General features: G+C 41.6%; 1 long non-coding RNA gene across 1 annotated transcript; it reads right to left on the minus strand.

Annotated features, from left to right (window-relative positions):
* Positions 1-1,292: 1,292 nt before the first annotated feature.
* LOC136014368 (uncharacterized) lies at positions 1,293-16,504 on the minus strand. The gene is made up of 3 exons (XR_010612663.1): positions 16,491-16,504; positions 15,860-15,916; positions 1,293-1,353 (listed from the first exon to the last, which is right to left on the minus strand). It is a non-coding gene; the product is annotated as an uncharacterized LOC136014368 (long non-coding RNA).
* Positions 16,505-16,884: the final 380 nt, after the last annotated feature.

A 16,884-nucleotide genomic window follows, 5' to 3' on the forward strand; every position in this document is an offset into this window, starting at 1 on the left:
CAGGAGGCATTTCTTCTGCAGCTCCTCACAGTGCCATGCATGCAGTTGCATTAAGCAGACACACCAAATGATCAGAGGCAAAGTTAAGTGCATAAAAGCATCAATCTGTGCCTCCTGGGAACTTGGAAAAAGCTGTTAGCCCTGCCTCAGCACTCCTGCTCCCTCCCCCTCTCCCCCTTCATCCAAAAACTAGACCAAAAAGGGAGAAATATTTCCAGGGCCCAACTCGAGCTTCTGCTACCCAGGCCTAATGTGTCTCTGCCTGGTCAGCCCCTAATTATATTCATTATTCATGCTCCTATCAGGGACACGTTGCAATGCCTGGAGCACTATCCTTTGACAGAGACTGCAAACCAAAGCTGCTGTGGGAATTTAGTAGCTGCCCAGAGGACAGATAACAACAGGATGTCATTTATCCTCAGTGGCAGGGTCTTGCTAAAGCAGTTAAAGGCCAAAATTATTTACCGAGCACTGGCTGCTTAGTGATTCACACAAAATTAGTCAGGACCTCAGCCAAAGTGACCGTAAAGATGCGTTCAGGTGGCACTAAGGCACTAATTAACACTGCCGCTGGATGGTTCCATGCAGGTCACAGCCAGGTCTGGATCACAGGGTGTATTACCCATCCTGCTAATGACTCCAGTGTTAGTGAAGTGAAAGTTTGCTCCCATGGAAAGGTTAAGCCAGAAATTATCACTTTATCTGATGCAAATACAACAGGGAATGGAGGCTCTGCCCCCTCCATTAGTATGAGCCAGTGCATGCTCAGACAGGGAAAGCAGGAGCAACCCCAGAAGCTGGACCTTCTGCTCCCCGGGCCCTATCCCAATTTCTTTGGAAATGAGTCCTTTCCGGTGTGTCTCTCAACCCTCAAAAGGCATAATTTTATCCTGGAGTATGGGAGCAAGTAGATAACAAACAGTATACGGGATTAGTAATGACTGCCTAGCAAAGGTGTAGATTTGGTGCCACTGTCAAAAGTCATACTCTGAGCTTCCACTATTTACAGCAGTGAGGCTCAGTACAGACTATAGCAAGGCTGGGGTTGTTTCTTACCATTTTAGAAGGGCTTCAAAAAACGTTTATCTTTTGACAATACAATATCCTTAAAAACAAATAAACTTCTCCTTGTGTTGGATGTATATGAACAAATTACAGGAAAAGAAACAACACAGTGCTTCCATTCTACATTAAACTTGATCACAATCTCATTTATAGGTCTTCAAATATTTAGGTTTATTTAAATGCTAAAGAAGACATATTACCACACAGACCCAATGATTTCAAAACATTAAAGTTCATGTGAGCCCAAGGGGAGCCACAGTAGCAACGTGGATGTTCTTGTCTGATGGCCTGGGGAGAAGACAGAAGAGAGAAAAATCTTAAGGACTTCCCAGTTTTGGAGAAAGTGCGAATCTAGAGCAGCCGGGCAGGTAACCAGATCGGATGTAGCCGAAGTCTGGATTAGGCAATGTGGAGTAGCAGCTGTGGTGATACCATAGGATGCAGCAGCGCTTCTGGTGGCGGGCAGGTGGAATGCTAAATAATCCTGGCTAGAAGAAGACTCTGCACTATGCCCTGCCCAGGACACTCACATCCATTTCATTTCAGTAGCAGCCCTGACTTTCTTCAGCCTTTTTTTTTTTTTTTTTAATTATTGTTATTTATTAAACTTCTCAAGATTTTACTTGGCAGAGGGGAAAAAAGGGTCGGTAACATTTCCCAGTAGGGTTCCTTTAAGCCAGTCAGTGAAATTTGATATGTGTTCTTAATCGTGAAGACTTCTGTTGACATCACAAACTAGGAAAGTGGAGCCAGCAATCGAGGGAGCTGAAGTTTGGGTTACATGAAGAACACTCTTTTTGTTTTTCTTTTTCTTTCTAGACTATTATAGCTTCTAGTACAAAATTAAAGAATTAAAAGAATTTCAAGAGGATGTGGAGTTGCAGCTATACGTATTGACGGCAGTATGGAATGGTCTGGATTTCAAGTCAGGCCAAAAGCAAAGACAGAATTAACAAAGCCAGAGGTACAGAGCTGGATGAGGAAAAGTGCAAGCCTCATGTAAAAGAAGTACCCGGGCCAGATGAGACCCTGCAAGGGTTAAGAGCCTAATCAAAGCCATTCCTTCTCAGTGACTCCAGAGAAGCAGGGAATGTACAAGATGGGGGAGAACACCCTGCTTGTTTGCAGAAGTGCTCATACAACATGACACTCCTGCCCTTGGTGGCACCAGCTTCAGCAGAACAGCAGCCTGGACAGTCACAAACTCTCCCTCCTGCATGCTCTGAAGAGCCCCAAGCCCTCCAGCTCTGTGCAGGAAGGATAGGTGCTGGAGGTGATCTCCCCACCTTGGGCCAGGCCCCAGCTGCTGCCCCAGAGAAATGTGTAGACCTGTGCCCATTGTCCTGGATGGCAGCTCTGGGGATTAACCTCTGCCTAAGATAGGGCTCTGGGAGTCCAGTTTCTGAGCCGAGGCAGTGTTGGGGGGGCAAGTCCGTCATCTTTTTGAATTTATCCTAGTTAGACCAACCTCTCAAAAAGCTAAGGAGCCTGATGTGCACTGTGAGCAAACAACAGAGCACTGGGAGTCCAATCCTGCTCTTACTGATGTCAAATGAGGGATTTACTGTTGACAGCAATGAGGCCAGGATGACATCCTCACAGCTGAACAGAGGAGACAAGACAAAAAAGGCAATCCTTGGAATCCTAAATAAAACAGCAGATGTCAGATCACACATTTCCAAACAGAAGACACTGAAATCAATGGTTTGAAATGTTAATTGCCAATTTTGAATGCAGCTCTTTCCAGCCCCCCACTTTGCCGTATCAACTTCCACTGAGGTTATAGATCTCTCAGTCCTTTTAAATAGGCTGGGGAAAGTTAGCACCTTCACATTGCTTGTTACCAAAGGGGTTAGATAAGTCACTTCTAACTTGAGTGGTGGTGGGGGAGGAGGGAAAAGAGGGAAACCCGTCAGGAATAGCTTTCCATATTTTCACACTGTCTGCCAGCAACCTTAAACACACAGAAGCTATGTTTCCTGGAAGCTCTTAGAGGAAAAACATGATACCATAGGCTGAAACACACCTTCTGCTCATAGGCCAAGTGCATTCTGCTCATTCACAGAAACAGATGTCTTCACTGTCTTGCTGGGAGGTGTGCACAGAGCCTGGAAATCAGTAGATGCCACAAAAAGCTGAAGCTTAGTTTTATAGGCCTGATTCCATTTTATTGACATGCTACTTCATGTGCCTCTTGAAAATGCTTATAAAATATTTTAAAGAGAGCACAAATTCCTTTCACTACTTTTACAGAATAAAACCTACAGAAAAAAAAAAACCAAAACAACAAAAAACAAACCCATGACAGATTGTGATAGGGCAAGCCTGTACTAATAAATGTTTAGACTTTGTTAAATGTCCCATTCTTGCTTCATTTGTCAGTTACTCAGTCAAGTGAATGACCCCTGACAGTGCTGTATGCAAACGTTAACCAAGGGGTAAAACAACCGTATCTAATCACAGGTAACTGAAGACTTTTCTGACTACTCAAGTACAACTCTGGGCAGAAGCCTATTATGGTTGGCCTCAGTGCTGGCAAGACTGAGAAACCTGAAAAGCAAACAAAACTCCCCGAAGCCAGTAACACCTGCTGAGGAAAGGTTTCTCCTATTACAGAAGTGACCAAGCTCCCTTTTTCCCCACTGTTAAACCTGAAGATGACTATTCACCTTTTTACACAATCACATGAGGTCAAATGGGAGTGACAGACACTGAAAAGCAGGAGCTAAAGTTAGCATTGTGTATTTTTATGACCTTTGGTGTGTTTACAGAATACAGAAGCTATTGTCTGGAATACTTTCACATCTCTCCATGCTGAGGGGGAGGGAGCTGGTGGAGAGGATTATGAACAGTGCTCTGCTGGTGCATGAAAACTGGAGCCAACATCACAGCAGCAATGGGTTGCTGACCTCCACCCCAGCATTTCACCCCAAACCAATTCAAGAGCAGACAAGAACTGTAAAAAACACACCAGCATGTGATGGTGAACGGGAAAGCAACCTTACTTTCACAAAAAAAAAAAAAAAACACAACAAAACCAGTCTTAGGCTTATGAGATTTTGTACATAACTTTGGAGCCCACACAATTCCAGAATTTCATATTCTGGACAACTCTTGGTAAAAACAAGATAAAACAATATATACACAAGTGCTTCTGTTACAGAAATAGTTTTATACTTGCCCTTTATTTCCTGTGCAGAAAATGTTCCTGTAGAGGAAACTTGCCTTTTACTTGGCTGTAGCATTCCCCATCACTTTGTTTGCCATCAGGCACATACAATGCTAACTGAATGAAGAAATGTTACTTTCACAAGCTTTTTGGACACAGGTGTTGTAATTGGATGCTCACCCTGATGCAATCTATTTTGATGAAAAAGTATTCTCTGGTCATGGAGAGGCCTCAAACATGGAAGGGACAGATTTACACTTGCTTGTAGGTTCTGTATTACTCTAGTTATCTATAAAATAGGTATATAGCTTAAGCAAACTATCTCGCTCCTCCTACAGGCACTTTAACTACTGCCTTCTTTTGTCTTAGCTACTTAGACCAGAAACTTCTGTAAGCATGAAGGGGATTTTGGGAGGTTGTGTTTTGATTTTTTTGGTATTTCGTTTTGTTTTGGTAGGATGGTTGCACAGATTTCCCAGCTGCACTCCAACTGAACATGATACTTCCAGATAACATCACTACATTATGACTGTTGTTGCTACTATACAAACACGCACACACACACACCTATTTTTTTTTTTCACTTGCTGCAGTGCTCTGGGTCAAAACCATGAACTAAAGCTTTTTAGAAACCAGAAAATCTGACCATCAACTCAAAACCACCTTTCCACTACAGGTTTTCCTACCTTTTCTACTGTGCACAGCAAGCAGATGGTATTTGGCTTAAGCACCTCAGACCTAGAAATGAGCTAACAGAAAAGAGCAACGTATTAAACTTCATTGTATGAATTAGTAGAGCAATTGAAGCATCAAGAGAAAAAGGACAAGAGTCAAATCCACCAGTGATTTACCTTGCAGGAAAATGCCACTGATCAGTCATGTCCCTCAAACTTCAGAAAAGTTACTGCCTGCTGGCAAAAGAAAGTGCCAGTCGCAGACCCCTGCAGGGCTCTCTGTGACCGCACACCAGCAGCAGCTAGCATGCCCAGCCTCCCACAGAACAAAGGGACGCTGGTTTGGGTCATTTCTTTTCTCTGCCACCTTCAGCTTTCTGTTTCCCAGAAAACCCTGCTGAGACAAACCCTCTTCTATCCCCAATTCCTCTCCATTTTGTAAATACTCTCCCCACTTCTATAGAAACTACGTATGCCCTAGAAAATGATTTACCTGCTCAGAATCTGCTTAATAGGCATGTGTGGACAGAAGTTCTTGGACTAGAAACTGCAGGCTACTGGTGACCATGAACAAGCTGCACCGATAAAACTCTGTCAAAGAAACTGTTGCAGCCTTTGGCTCCTCTAACAAGGCACCATTGCATACATTGATTTCAAAAAATAAAAAAAGCATTACTGCAATCTGTGTTGCTTCCCTTCTGATTTTGTCCCTTTTAACAGATGGCAAGAAATACCCATCGCTGGGGAAAATAAATACAAAACACAGGCAAGTTTTTGCACTCTACAGTAGGCCAATTTCCTGCAAAACCCGGACTTCTAACTAATGTCTCAGTCTCTGCAAAGGCCACAGCTCATCCTGTGAATATCAGAGCACTCTTAAAATTGTGGTATTCAAACGAGGAACTTTTCTTTGCATTGTTTCAGACCATGGGGGGGTGGGGGTGGGATAGATAAACAAACAAACAAACCCCACCAAACAAACAACAACAGCAAAAACCACAAAAAACCACCACACAACACAATTAGGGAGGAAAAAAAAAAAAAGACAAACCCCCAAATATTAGGTTTGGAGAAGTCTGGCTCAGAAGAATTTGAAGATTTTTGGCTCAGACTTTCAGAATATTCCCAGAAGCCACCTTTGTAACACGGTCTCTGTGCTCTGAACAGGCTAGCAAGCTGGTTGAAGGGGACAGAAGATGTAAATACCTCAGAAATACTCAAACACTCTTGCAGGACATTAATGGCGTGCTCCAAAATGAACTGTCACCCCAAGTCACACTGCTCATATCATTAACCTTTTCACTGTCTTCTTCCAGGCAGTTGGCCACTGCCTCTACATACCATTACATGTGCATACCCCACATACCTCTTCAGCTACATGTGTTCTAAGGAGACAGCTTTGTAACAGCTCTCCAGAGTTCTTCTGAGTCAACCTAATGTCATTAGAAGGCAGGAGGAGCTAAAGCACCCCACCAAATATTCCCCAACATGTTGGCCAAAGGTAGCACTTGAGCAACAAAGAAATGGTTTTTTCCTCTTCCAAATAAGCTCTACTTCTCAGTGATGCTTAGAAGAGCCTTCCTTGAGCTGGGGACTGGAGTTCTTACATTTGTTGTTCCCTGGTAAAGCAAGCTCAGAAGAGGGGGCCAGAACATTTTGGCTGTGTTAGCTCACCAAGCTCTTTAACAGTTCACATCACAAAGGCTACTCTAGGAAAGATTCTGGGTGCAAAAGTCTAAGCATATAAACCATCATCAGCCAGAATTCCTGATATTAATGGAAGAATATCACAACTCTCCACAGTCGGCTCTTTGGCACAAACCAGGAGCCAGCAGTTTTGCCATCCTGGGATCTAACTCCTACATGCTCTGTTTTAGCAGCATCCTGACTTGCCAGATCTGTGGTTGCATCCTTTTTGAAAAGGCTGGTTGTTATGGGAGTAGAAACAGACAGAAGGGTTTCAGGCCTAAAGAGCAGCCAGATTGACAAAATCAGTTCACATTTCATTGTTATTTAAACTCTAGTAAATCCAGCTCTGAGAACAAGGTAAATTTGGATGAAACCCAGTAAATTCTTAGGCCTGACTAAACAGTTCTATACTGGAAGCTGAGACAGGGAGAAAAGGCTTTAAACAATGCTTGCATCCTCTCTATTCTCGGGCTGACCTGGCACAGCTGTAAGACTTGGACACGCCTGGCCATCTCAAAGGCCTGTTTTCAGAGGGAGCATTAGAGCACTCCTATCAACACTCTGCACAATCTGTTCATACACAGCCTTGTGACTGGACCTCCAGTCCCTCTTTTCTGCCACGCAAATCAATATGCTAGAGTATCTAGATACAAAGTAAGCATCTGAGCACACTCCCTTCTGAGTGGGAATGTTGAAGTCCTCCTTAGAACCTTCTGCTGGGTACATCTTCCCCCTGTGCAATGTTTCTTCTCTCACCCCCAGCTTTCAGTCCCTCTTCCCCCATCAAACCTGGTTTAAACCCTTCATTCCCAAGTTCACAAATCTGTGATGTTTTGAGTTAGTTCAGTGAAGACTGCTGGTTTAGACATTTTGTATGTACAACAGTTAAAAACAAGTATGCTCTCTTTCACACTGGTTTGTAGTTTCAAAAAACATATTTAAGCTGCTAAGAGGCAGCTAGTCTGTCAAATCTTGCCCCCTCCCCAAACAGTATCTTTAAGGATTTAAGGATTTTTTCACATGCAGTGGTGGTTGTTCAAAAATATTTATAAAATTAACAATATATGCATATTTGAAGGTTTTTATTGGAGCTGAATGATGCTTGAATCATTGCAAAACACAAGGTTTATGACTTCTTTTTCTTAAACTCAAAACCCAAGCCAGACATTTAAAAAGAAATTGACTAAAATAAACTTTCCAACTACATTTTTATAGTCAAAATAAAAGCTTCAGGGAAATGTAATATTGAAATTGTAAAGAACAAATAATTCCTAAAGTGGCCAAAACAACCATCCTTTTACATTCTTAAACAATAATGTATTGCCGGCAAACCCACGTGATCACCAGAAATAACTATGATTGATCTCTAGATCAATTTGACCAGGAAAGCAGCATATACCTTTCCAGTCAGTAACTCACAAACTTCACCCTGCATTTCCGTTGTGCAAGACCACAGAGCACCCCCTTCTCTCCCTTCCCTGTAACTATGGCACACCAGTATTAACCAGTGCACTTTCTGGTTGCCAGCCAACCAGCTATGTCCCAAACTGAGTCCATTTAAAAATATTTGTCTTTAGTCTTGCCTAGTCTTGCACTTGGACCATAAGAGCACAAATAGGATCTTCCACACAAGTAAATAGTTTTAAAAATGTTATCCTCTTGCCTTCTGTGTTTCATACATATGTTTGGGCATCATCTTGCCACTTCCTGGAATACTGAAGAGTTTCCACTTGCCGAAGTCATCTTTATTCCAACACCCTTTACAGGAAAGGATTGAAGGCCCCTAATATAACAGATGATCCCGCCAACCTTTAATCACAGCAGTGAGAAGGAAGTAAGATTTCAGCTTCCCTTTAAACATACTTTGTCAATGAACAGACATCATGTGCTCTTCAAGGTGATAATTACTAACCAGTTGCCTGTTGAATCCCACCAGGACAGGCATATTTTTTTCACTTTCTGAAGGACCATGAGACAGAAGTACCAATATTTTCTAGTAGCCCCAGAACAAAGAACACTTTGTTGCCTTAAAGTGAATGCTTCTTTGGAGATGCATTTCTTTCTCAAAAGAACTAAAACTAAACCATAATATGAGTCTCTTTGCAGACTTTCATCAGTATATTATCAGCCCACAGATAGGTAGAAATTCCATTTGCTAGAAGCTGGCCATCTACTCCTGCAGTGGTGTGGAGGTCACTGCATGCTCATAATGAAAGCACCACATGACGTACATGACATGTACATGACTGCTCTATGTAGACAAAAAGGCAGATTAGCATGGCCCAAGCTGTCATGAGTATGAAGTACCATACGGTATGCCAGCTACCCCTGTAAAATCTCTGCAGGGCTACAAGAAGGCTAGACTCGTGGCCATGGGAATTTTCCACCCTTGAGTCACATGAGAAGGAGGACAAGAAGAGTGGGATGCATCAATACTATAATGACAACCACCCTTGCTGTGACCTACTGGCACAAGATCAGAGAAGCAGAGGATGGAAAAGGAGAGTTTACTATTTTCAGTCCAACAGAGCAAGGATTTTTTCTGATGTTCAAAGTGGGAGGTTTGATCTCCTGTAAAAAAACAGTTTCAACATTACGAGACACTTTCTCTGGCTTGTAGGTTCAAAGGAAAAATGTGACCAGCCAGGATCAAAAGCCTTGTTCAATCATGGCTGATAAGCACATGCGTTATGGCACCTGTCCTGTAGATAGAGTCCTTCACCTTTCACAGAACACTGTAGCTATGGGACCACCTAAAGCAGGGAGATGTGGGACAGGCCATCTCCCTGTTTACTGTGGAAATAAAGAATAATGAGAATCTACAGGTGTAGGTGCCTATGAAACACATTTTAGTCTGAGCTTTGTGTTCTTTTAATAGGGCAAGGAATTGTTAGATTAGTTGTATTGAGTTTACAAACCCTTAGAACAAGTTACTTATTACAGCAATACAATAAGAGCAATTTTGCTTTTTTACTGATATTTTCTTTCCATTCCCTTAACTGTTTATCTTCTGGTTCTTCTTTCCCTCCATTTCCTCTAATAATTTTAGTAAAATGTTCAAATTTATTTACATTTCGAAAAGTGCAGATTGTTGCATTCCTTTTTCAGCTAGTTGGAACTACATTAGTTTAAATATCTCTCACAATGCTTGACCTCCTCATTCTCAAGACAAGAAAATCCTTCCAGTTTTAATGAAGGAGAACCATTGTGCACAAAGCAGATGACTAGTACTGAGAATAGCTGATTGTTTTCCAGCTTTTGCCATGTGCTCCTTTGGTGTTTTCCAAGAATTCATTTTGCTTTGCTGTGCCTCAGTTCCCCATGTATGAAATAGAAATAACATCCAGCAGCACGATATAGGAACATTTACAATTTTGTTTTGTGGTTCTAACACCCTAAAAATAAACAAGGAATATATACTTTTTCCATCAGAAAAGAAAACATATAAACACATTTCATCCACAGCATCATTTTTACACATGGGAATAAGAGCTGCATTTATAAACTGAAAGGAGCAAGAAACGTTATTTATCACACTGTAAGAAATCCCAGCAGAGACAGCTTGATCACAGTGATCTTAGCACCCTGAACAATCTTTACATACATAAATGAAGCCCATAAGTGATCGCTGTACTTTGTCACACTAATAGGAGCTCAGGATATCTGCTTCCCCAGGGAACTCTAGAGAAAGAAAGCATTAACAGTAGCTAAGAAAAAATAATTATTACCCAGTGACACCAACTAAAGTCACAACAAAAAAATCCAGTGATAAGAAACATCTGGCAATAAAAGAGAAGGAGGGAGATGCTTCCTGAGGAATTTGAGCCTCCTCAGGGTCAGAAAAAAAGCCAGATGACACATACAGTTTTATAGAACATATCTACCACTGTTTACTATCTGTTTGCCCCAGGGCAGCCAAAAGGTTCATGCTAGGAGCAGCATTCAATAAATATTTAACTTCTTTTAGAATGGATTTTCAGAGATCAAGAATTTCCTTTATATGGGATACAACTCCTGTCACACTGGCTAATACTTCATTTTTCACATACCCAGAGAGCAGCCATAAGTTTCAAGTTACTTTGAATTCATGGAAAAAAAAAAAAATAGCAGCATATGGAGGAAAAAGTCATGTTTCCATGAGAAAGCATAATGTGCAACTTCCTGTAATAGAGTGCTCTTTGAAACAGTAGAAGATAGTGTCTCTCTCCAGCATTCAGCAGGCTGCTAGAAATGCAAAGATGAACTATGAAGAAGCACAAAACTAATCACTGTATTATTACATACTTCCTACAGAGAACTGGACATAAACAGTGCTTGTGCCACCTGGGGTCACTAGAATGATCCCCTGGCTTTTCCTTTTTTGTGGTGCTGATGCGATCTGCACGCTCCAGACCTTCTATGGAGCCTGAGGGCCTGGACCGCTGTGCCTCCACCGGTCTCGTCATCTTCTGGCAGAGGCATAACTTTGCAAAAATGGTGCGCAAGGACAGTCCAGCGCATTAACCACTCAGAGCCCAGCCCAGAGCCTTCGACCTCCTTTCCCTCTCTGTTAGGCTGGAGCGCTCGAGGGATGCAACAGGAAAACCGGATTTCTCATTTGGCGTAAAAAAGGGGGTGAAGTACGCAAGGCATCTGTTCAGGGCTGTGTTTGCCTGCCCTCGGGTTGCAGGGAGCCCCTCGGAGCGCTGCTTGCCCTTTCAGACTTGAAGCGTTTTTCCCAGCACGGGAGGTTGCAGCAGGCGGCGCTGCCCCCCAGCGCTGGGCTCCCGCCGGCGCACCACCACCCCGTTCCCCCCACCACCGGTCGGTCCGTCGGTCCTTCTCGTCACACCTAAAGGCAGCTCCGAAATCATGCCATGTCTTTCCTGAATCTATAGATTCAGGTATCTATAGGTCTATATGCCCATAGATCTATTTTATAAATATGGCTGTATACGTTTCATAGATCTATATACATCCTACAAACATACCTACAGAAATATATTTTTTAATATTTTATATATCTATGTGTGTATGCCTATGTGTGTGTATATATACATGTACATCAAGACAACTGTAAATATTCACACTTGCCCCACAGGAAAGTGCATTTCCGCATACCCATCCCACATTGATACTTTATCCTTGTTTGTATTGATATCAGCACAAGGGACAAGTAATACAGCAATAAATAAACAGGAGCATAGTGCCAGACTTGGTGAAGAAGCACTGATAATTCAAGCAATTCTCAAATCTGTAACAAATGAAGGCCCACAAGCAATGAAAGTGGTGCTTTGTATCCTCATTTCACTTTCACAGCTGAATTCCATACCAATAGGGAACATCCTGCTTTGCAAATGCATGCTTGCCCTCTTCTCCTCCCACCCCTCCCTGTCCTCTGGTACTCTTCTCCTAAGGTTTTATGATTATTTTTATTCCAAACTTTCCATAAGATATGGATTGACCTTTTATACCCAGTAAGAAAGCCATAATTAAAGCTAAACGTTCCCTTCAGCTAGGGGCTTGTGTTCCTGAGTCACATTTTCCTCCATAAAATGCTTGGAAGACTTCCGAAAGAGTCCTGCAATACTTCCCAACAAATTGTGTGACTTCTGCTGGGAACAGTAAAAGTGTACTGCTAGAAAATAAATCATGCCTTCTGGGTCTATAGCAACCCTCTGGAAAAATCACACTGATGACCACAACTGGATGTCACACTGCTAGAAACACAGTCACTTTTGAGTATATGGGTGAAATTTTCATGTGCAGATTAACACCAGTTTAACACTTTATTCTATATCAACTCTGCCAAAACTTACAGAGGCAGCCATCTTGTGAAAGCTACAGAGGAAAGTCTGTTTTGCCATCTGCCCTCCCCCAGGTCACCCCCATCCTACCATGGTTATGTAGGTTATCCTACCTGCATAGAGCCCTACAGTGGTGAGTGACCGCTACCATTTTCCAAGGATATGACCTAAAGTAACAACTTAGCCTCATTATTTTAAATATAATCATCCTATGTTTATCCTAGACACGATTAACCTGAGATTTGCCATGCCTTGGCTGGGCTCCAGTGCCTCCAATGCAGAACTGCACCCCACAACCTCTGCAGGAGAGTTAGTCTGCCACAATTCTCCCTGGGCCTTCAGAAAGCACTCACACCAGATCTTCAGGATGATCCAGTGAACAACCCTTACCTCTCACAAAAAGGAAACTAATCCAGAGACCTAAATTAAGATGACAAACCTCAGAAAGTATGCAGCTATACAGCATCACAGAAAACAGACACTTTGAATAAATACAAGAGCTGGAAGAGAAGGAGTTGTACAAGGAGTTACTCAAGGCAAAATGTGGAAAAGCTGAGCTGCTTCAGGAAGAGCACAACATTCTCTGGGAAGAGGCACAACAAATTGTAATTTCCTTTTGATTTAATTAAGGCAAAGAACATAACTTCAGGGATACCTCAGAATTATTGTTTTAATTAGGAGATGAAATGATAAAATACATGGACAATTAGCTTGATTTCATGTGGTAAAAACTTTTGTTGTGTCACACGTTTTCAAATAAATATATCAGGGTTAGACAGCTGTTAATATTTATGTCCTTCCTAGCATATTTATTAATTTTGACTGTGTTCCAATACTGAACCAGAACATTTGACGTTTTGAGTTCATCCAGATAAGTATAAAAATGCCCTGGTGTACATGTTGCCCAAATACAGCAGAAGAATTTTCCTAGTCATGCTAAGCATGCTTATTTACACTGTACTTCCAAGAAGCATGGATCAACAGAAAGACTGGCTTTATTGCTTTCTTTTAAAAATAAATGAATTTTGAATATTTTCTTAGCTACATAGGCACATTGGGTGCTGTAATGCAAAGCAAAGCATTTTAAACTTGGAATAGCGCCTCTTTGTTACAGTAACAAACCCCAAAACTTACCTAAAGCAGGATTTGGGATTTTGGTATTAAAGGGTTGCAGCAGAGTCACCCTAGACACAGTAATGGCCTGCCATAGTTCAGTAAGACAATACATTAATCCTTTAGACATTCTTAAACTAATTTTGGAAATTGCCCTGCCATTCATAACACAACACTTTGTCTTCTCATATCCATTTTCTGCTGCAGCTAGCAGCAGTTAATACTTTTTGACACTCCATCACCCTAGCAGCTGTTTTGTTTTGGTTTTCATACTGCCTGTGGAAAATGTGACATTTTAAAGCAGAAGGAAAGAAAGCAGAAAAAAGAGAGGAACCAAGCACTGAACAATGAGAGACTTGCCCTCATGTGAGGGTAGCTCCACCGGCATGGAAATAGATGGACTAGCAGATACAAAATCAAGGGAGGCTTTCCGGTGATTGCTAAATCATTTCTTCCTTTGTTATCGCTACAGGGCTTCCTGTCAGCAAGTCAATAGTGCATTCAGGATACTGCTTAAAGGCCATATCCCATTCACTGAGGAGCCCCAATTAGCCATGTGATGTCAGGGGACCTTTTCACATCTAACACATTCACATTGTACCAGAATAATGTTTATCCACTTCCAAAAGTAAAGGAGCAAAGAGAACTGGAGAACACTCGTACCACTTTTGGGGGCTACAACAGATTTTTTCAGTGTGCATATCAAGATTTGTTCTGTTCTTCCCTTTTCATCCATCAGATAAGCATTATTCGACAGGATTTTCTTGCTGTTTTCATTTTAAAGGAACAGAACATAACATAATACAGGCCCTTTAAGGGAATGAATACACACATTTTACTGAGAATAAAATGGACTGAATTCACAAGTCTAACAGTCACCCTGTCTTTGGGGTTATTGGATGAGGACCTCCAAATAACTAAGAGTGAAAGCCCATTCTAACCTATTATCTGCAAGATGCCTGAATTCCCCCCAGCCAGCAGCACAGGCTGAGAAAAAGCTAGGTAGGTGCTCCAGCTTTAGGCTGCAGAAAAATGAGGCAGGCATTATATGCAATTTTCACCAATAGCTGGACTTTGACAGAAAGAGTCACACAGGGCTAACTAACCAGAGGAGCCACCTTTGTCTCTCAGTACAGGTCCCTACTGAATCTTTCAGCAGCAGAGTTCTGACACCTGCAACCAACAGAGTCCCAGGGGCAGCCTGATCCCCATCAGAGACAGACACACACCAAATGAAAAGTGCAGATTTGAACTGAACATTCAACTCCCACTGTTCTCAAAGTGACTCTTGCTTACAGCTTGTTCATTTTTATTTTTCCACAAGAAAAACAAAACAGCTCAAGATGACAAAAAGACAGCGTAATTAGAATCATAGAATCATAGAATAGTTAGGGTTGGAAAGGACCTCAAGATCATCTACTTCCAACCCCCGACATGGGCAGGGACACCTCATACTAAACCATGTCACCCAAGGCTTCATCCGACCTGGCCTTGAACACTGCCAGGGATGGAGCACTCACAACCTCCCTGGGCAACCGATTCCAGTGTCTCACCACCCTAACAGGAAAGAACTTCTTCCTTATATCCAATCTAAACTTCCCCTGTTTAAGTTTTAACCCGTTACCCCTTGTCCTGTCACTACAGTCCCTGACAAAGAGTCCCTCCCCAGCATCCCTACAGGCCCCCTTCAGATACTGGAAGGCTGCTATGAGGTCTCCATGCAGCCTTCTCTTCTCCAGGCTGAACAGCCCCAACTTCCTCAGCCTGTCTTCATAGGGGAGGTGCTGTTAACAATGAAGAAGCAAGACCATGAAAGCACTTTCCACTCAAAACAAGGGCCTCAATCAAAAGCTATTCACTGCCATCACACTCAGTAACCCCAGAGAAGTACTGAGAAGTGGGAGGAGCATATTTGTTGGTGGTTTTGTTTGAGGTTTTTTTAAGAGAAAAAGAACTAAAAAATAAAGAGAGGATTTTTTTCTGCAGGGAACTCAACAAATAAGACATTATAACATGGCAGGTTAAGGTTCCAACATGTTTTTACTGCAGATTAGTATTTGCAAGGTGACCTATTATTTTATTTGGGAGGTAGCATAGATGTTGCCCATACTACCAATTTTTCAACTTGTGCTTGGCTAAGATATCTTCTGCTCAATGCATGTACCAGACAGCAATAAAACCTGCCAGGCTGTAATAACTCCTCAGGGCTTACTTACTGTGCTACATTAGAAAACCAAATGACAGTGAATAGAACACACATTTTATTAATCTCTTACTGCTAGTTCATCTTATTTTAAGCATGCATCTTCTTTCAAATGATGCAGGACTTCAGCTCTCAAGTAACAGCAACAAAGAAAACTCACCTGTGCTGAGAAAAATTGAAGTGATTTTATGAACTTCTGAGTCTGCATAAACTGGAACTGAACAATAAAATGCATAAAAAAACCCCAGCAGCTATGTTTCATATAAAGCTGCGTACATGAAATCTGCAACAAGTAACATTGCATTTGAAAACACCTGTATCCAAAGCTCAGACTCTCAGGAGTTTGCCCTCATAATTCATATTATAGTTCCATTCCAAAAGGGGATAACTAAAACAAGGACCATGTAGCCTCTTCTATTACCAAGATTACATTTGATGTCTGTTTAAATCCAGCTATAGTTACCAGTTGAATTAAGCTAGTTTCTCTAAACTTCCACTCTGTTATAATGAGCTACATATCTCTGTAGGAACATTAATTACTCCCTACATCACATTTTCAGCATTTTCACTGAGATTTGGAAGAAAAAGATGACCCAAGACTCCCAGCAAGCATAATCTTACAAGTAGGGGAGTTCAGGAATATTCAGTTTGATTCAAGCTTTTGAAGATAAGTGAACACACATGTGATGGGGGGTTTTACATCAGGGAGGGGTAGGGTTTTTGAGTTAATTTCCACTCCTCTTAACACATATGTTACCATAAACTTCAGGATTTAAAGTTTTGTTACTTACAATTTCACACAGTCCCATCTCAGCTTTCAGGGGTAATGGAACAAACACATAATATGCATACACAGCTTGAATAAAATACACAAATAAAAAAACCAGCTGGGTGTTACAACGAAAATATGCTACACCACATCAAGTCACTATAGGCATCTAAATAAAAAGTACCTTTTTTTTTATAGACAAACTACAGAGTGATTAAATTATACAATCAAAAAGTCAGTTAACTAAATAGCATAAGGGTTTTTCTTTTTGTACCTTCTATATGAATTATTTTCTTAGACAATCTTAGTACTCCCCTTTCTTTACTCATCTTTCTAACATTGCTCTATTTTCATAAGGCACTAAGCTACTTTCATCATTTATGCTAGTCTTCGAGACAGAGCATTCATCTTGATTA

Source organism: Lathamus discolor, chromosome 5, assembly GCF_037157495.1.
Source record: "Lathamus discolor isolate bLatDis1 chromosome 5, bLatDis1.hap1, whole genome shotgun sequence".
Taxonomy (NCBI): Eukaryota; Metazoa; Chordata; class Aves; order Psittaciformes; family Psittacidae; genus Lathamus; species Lathamus discolor.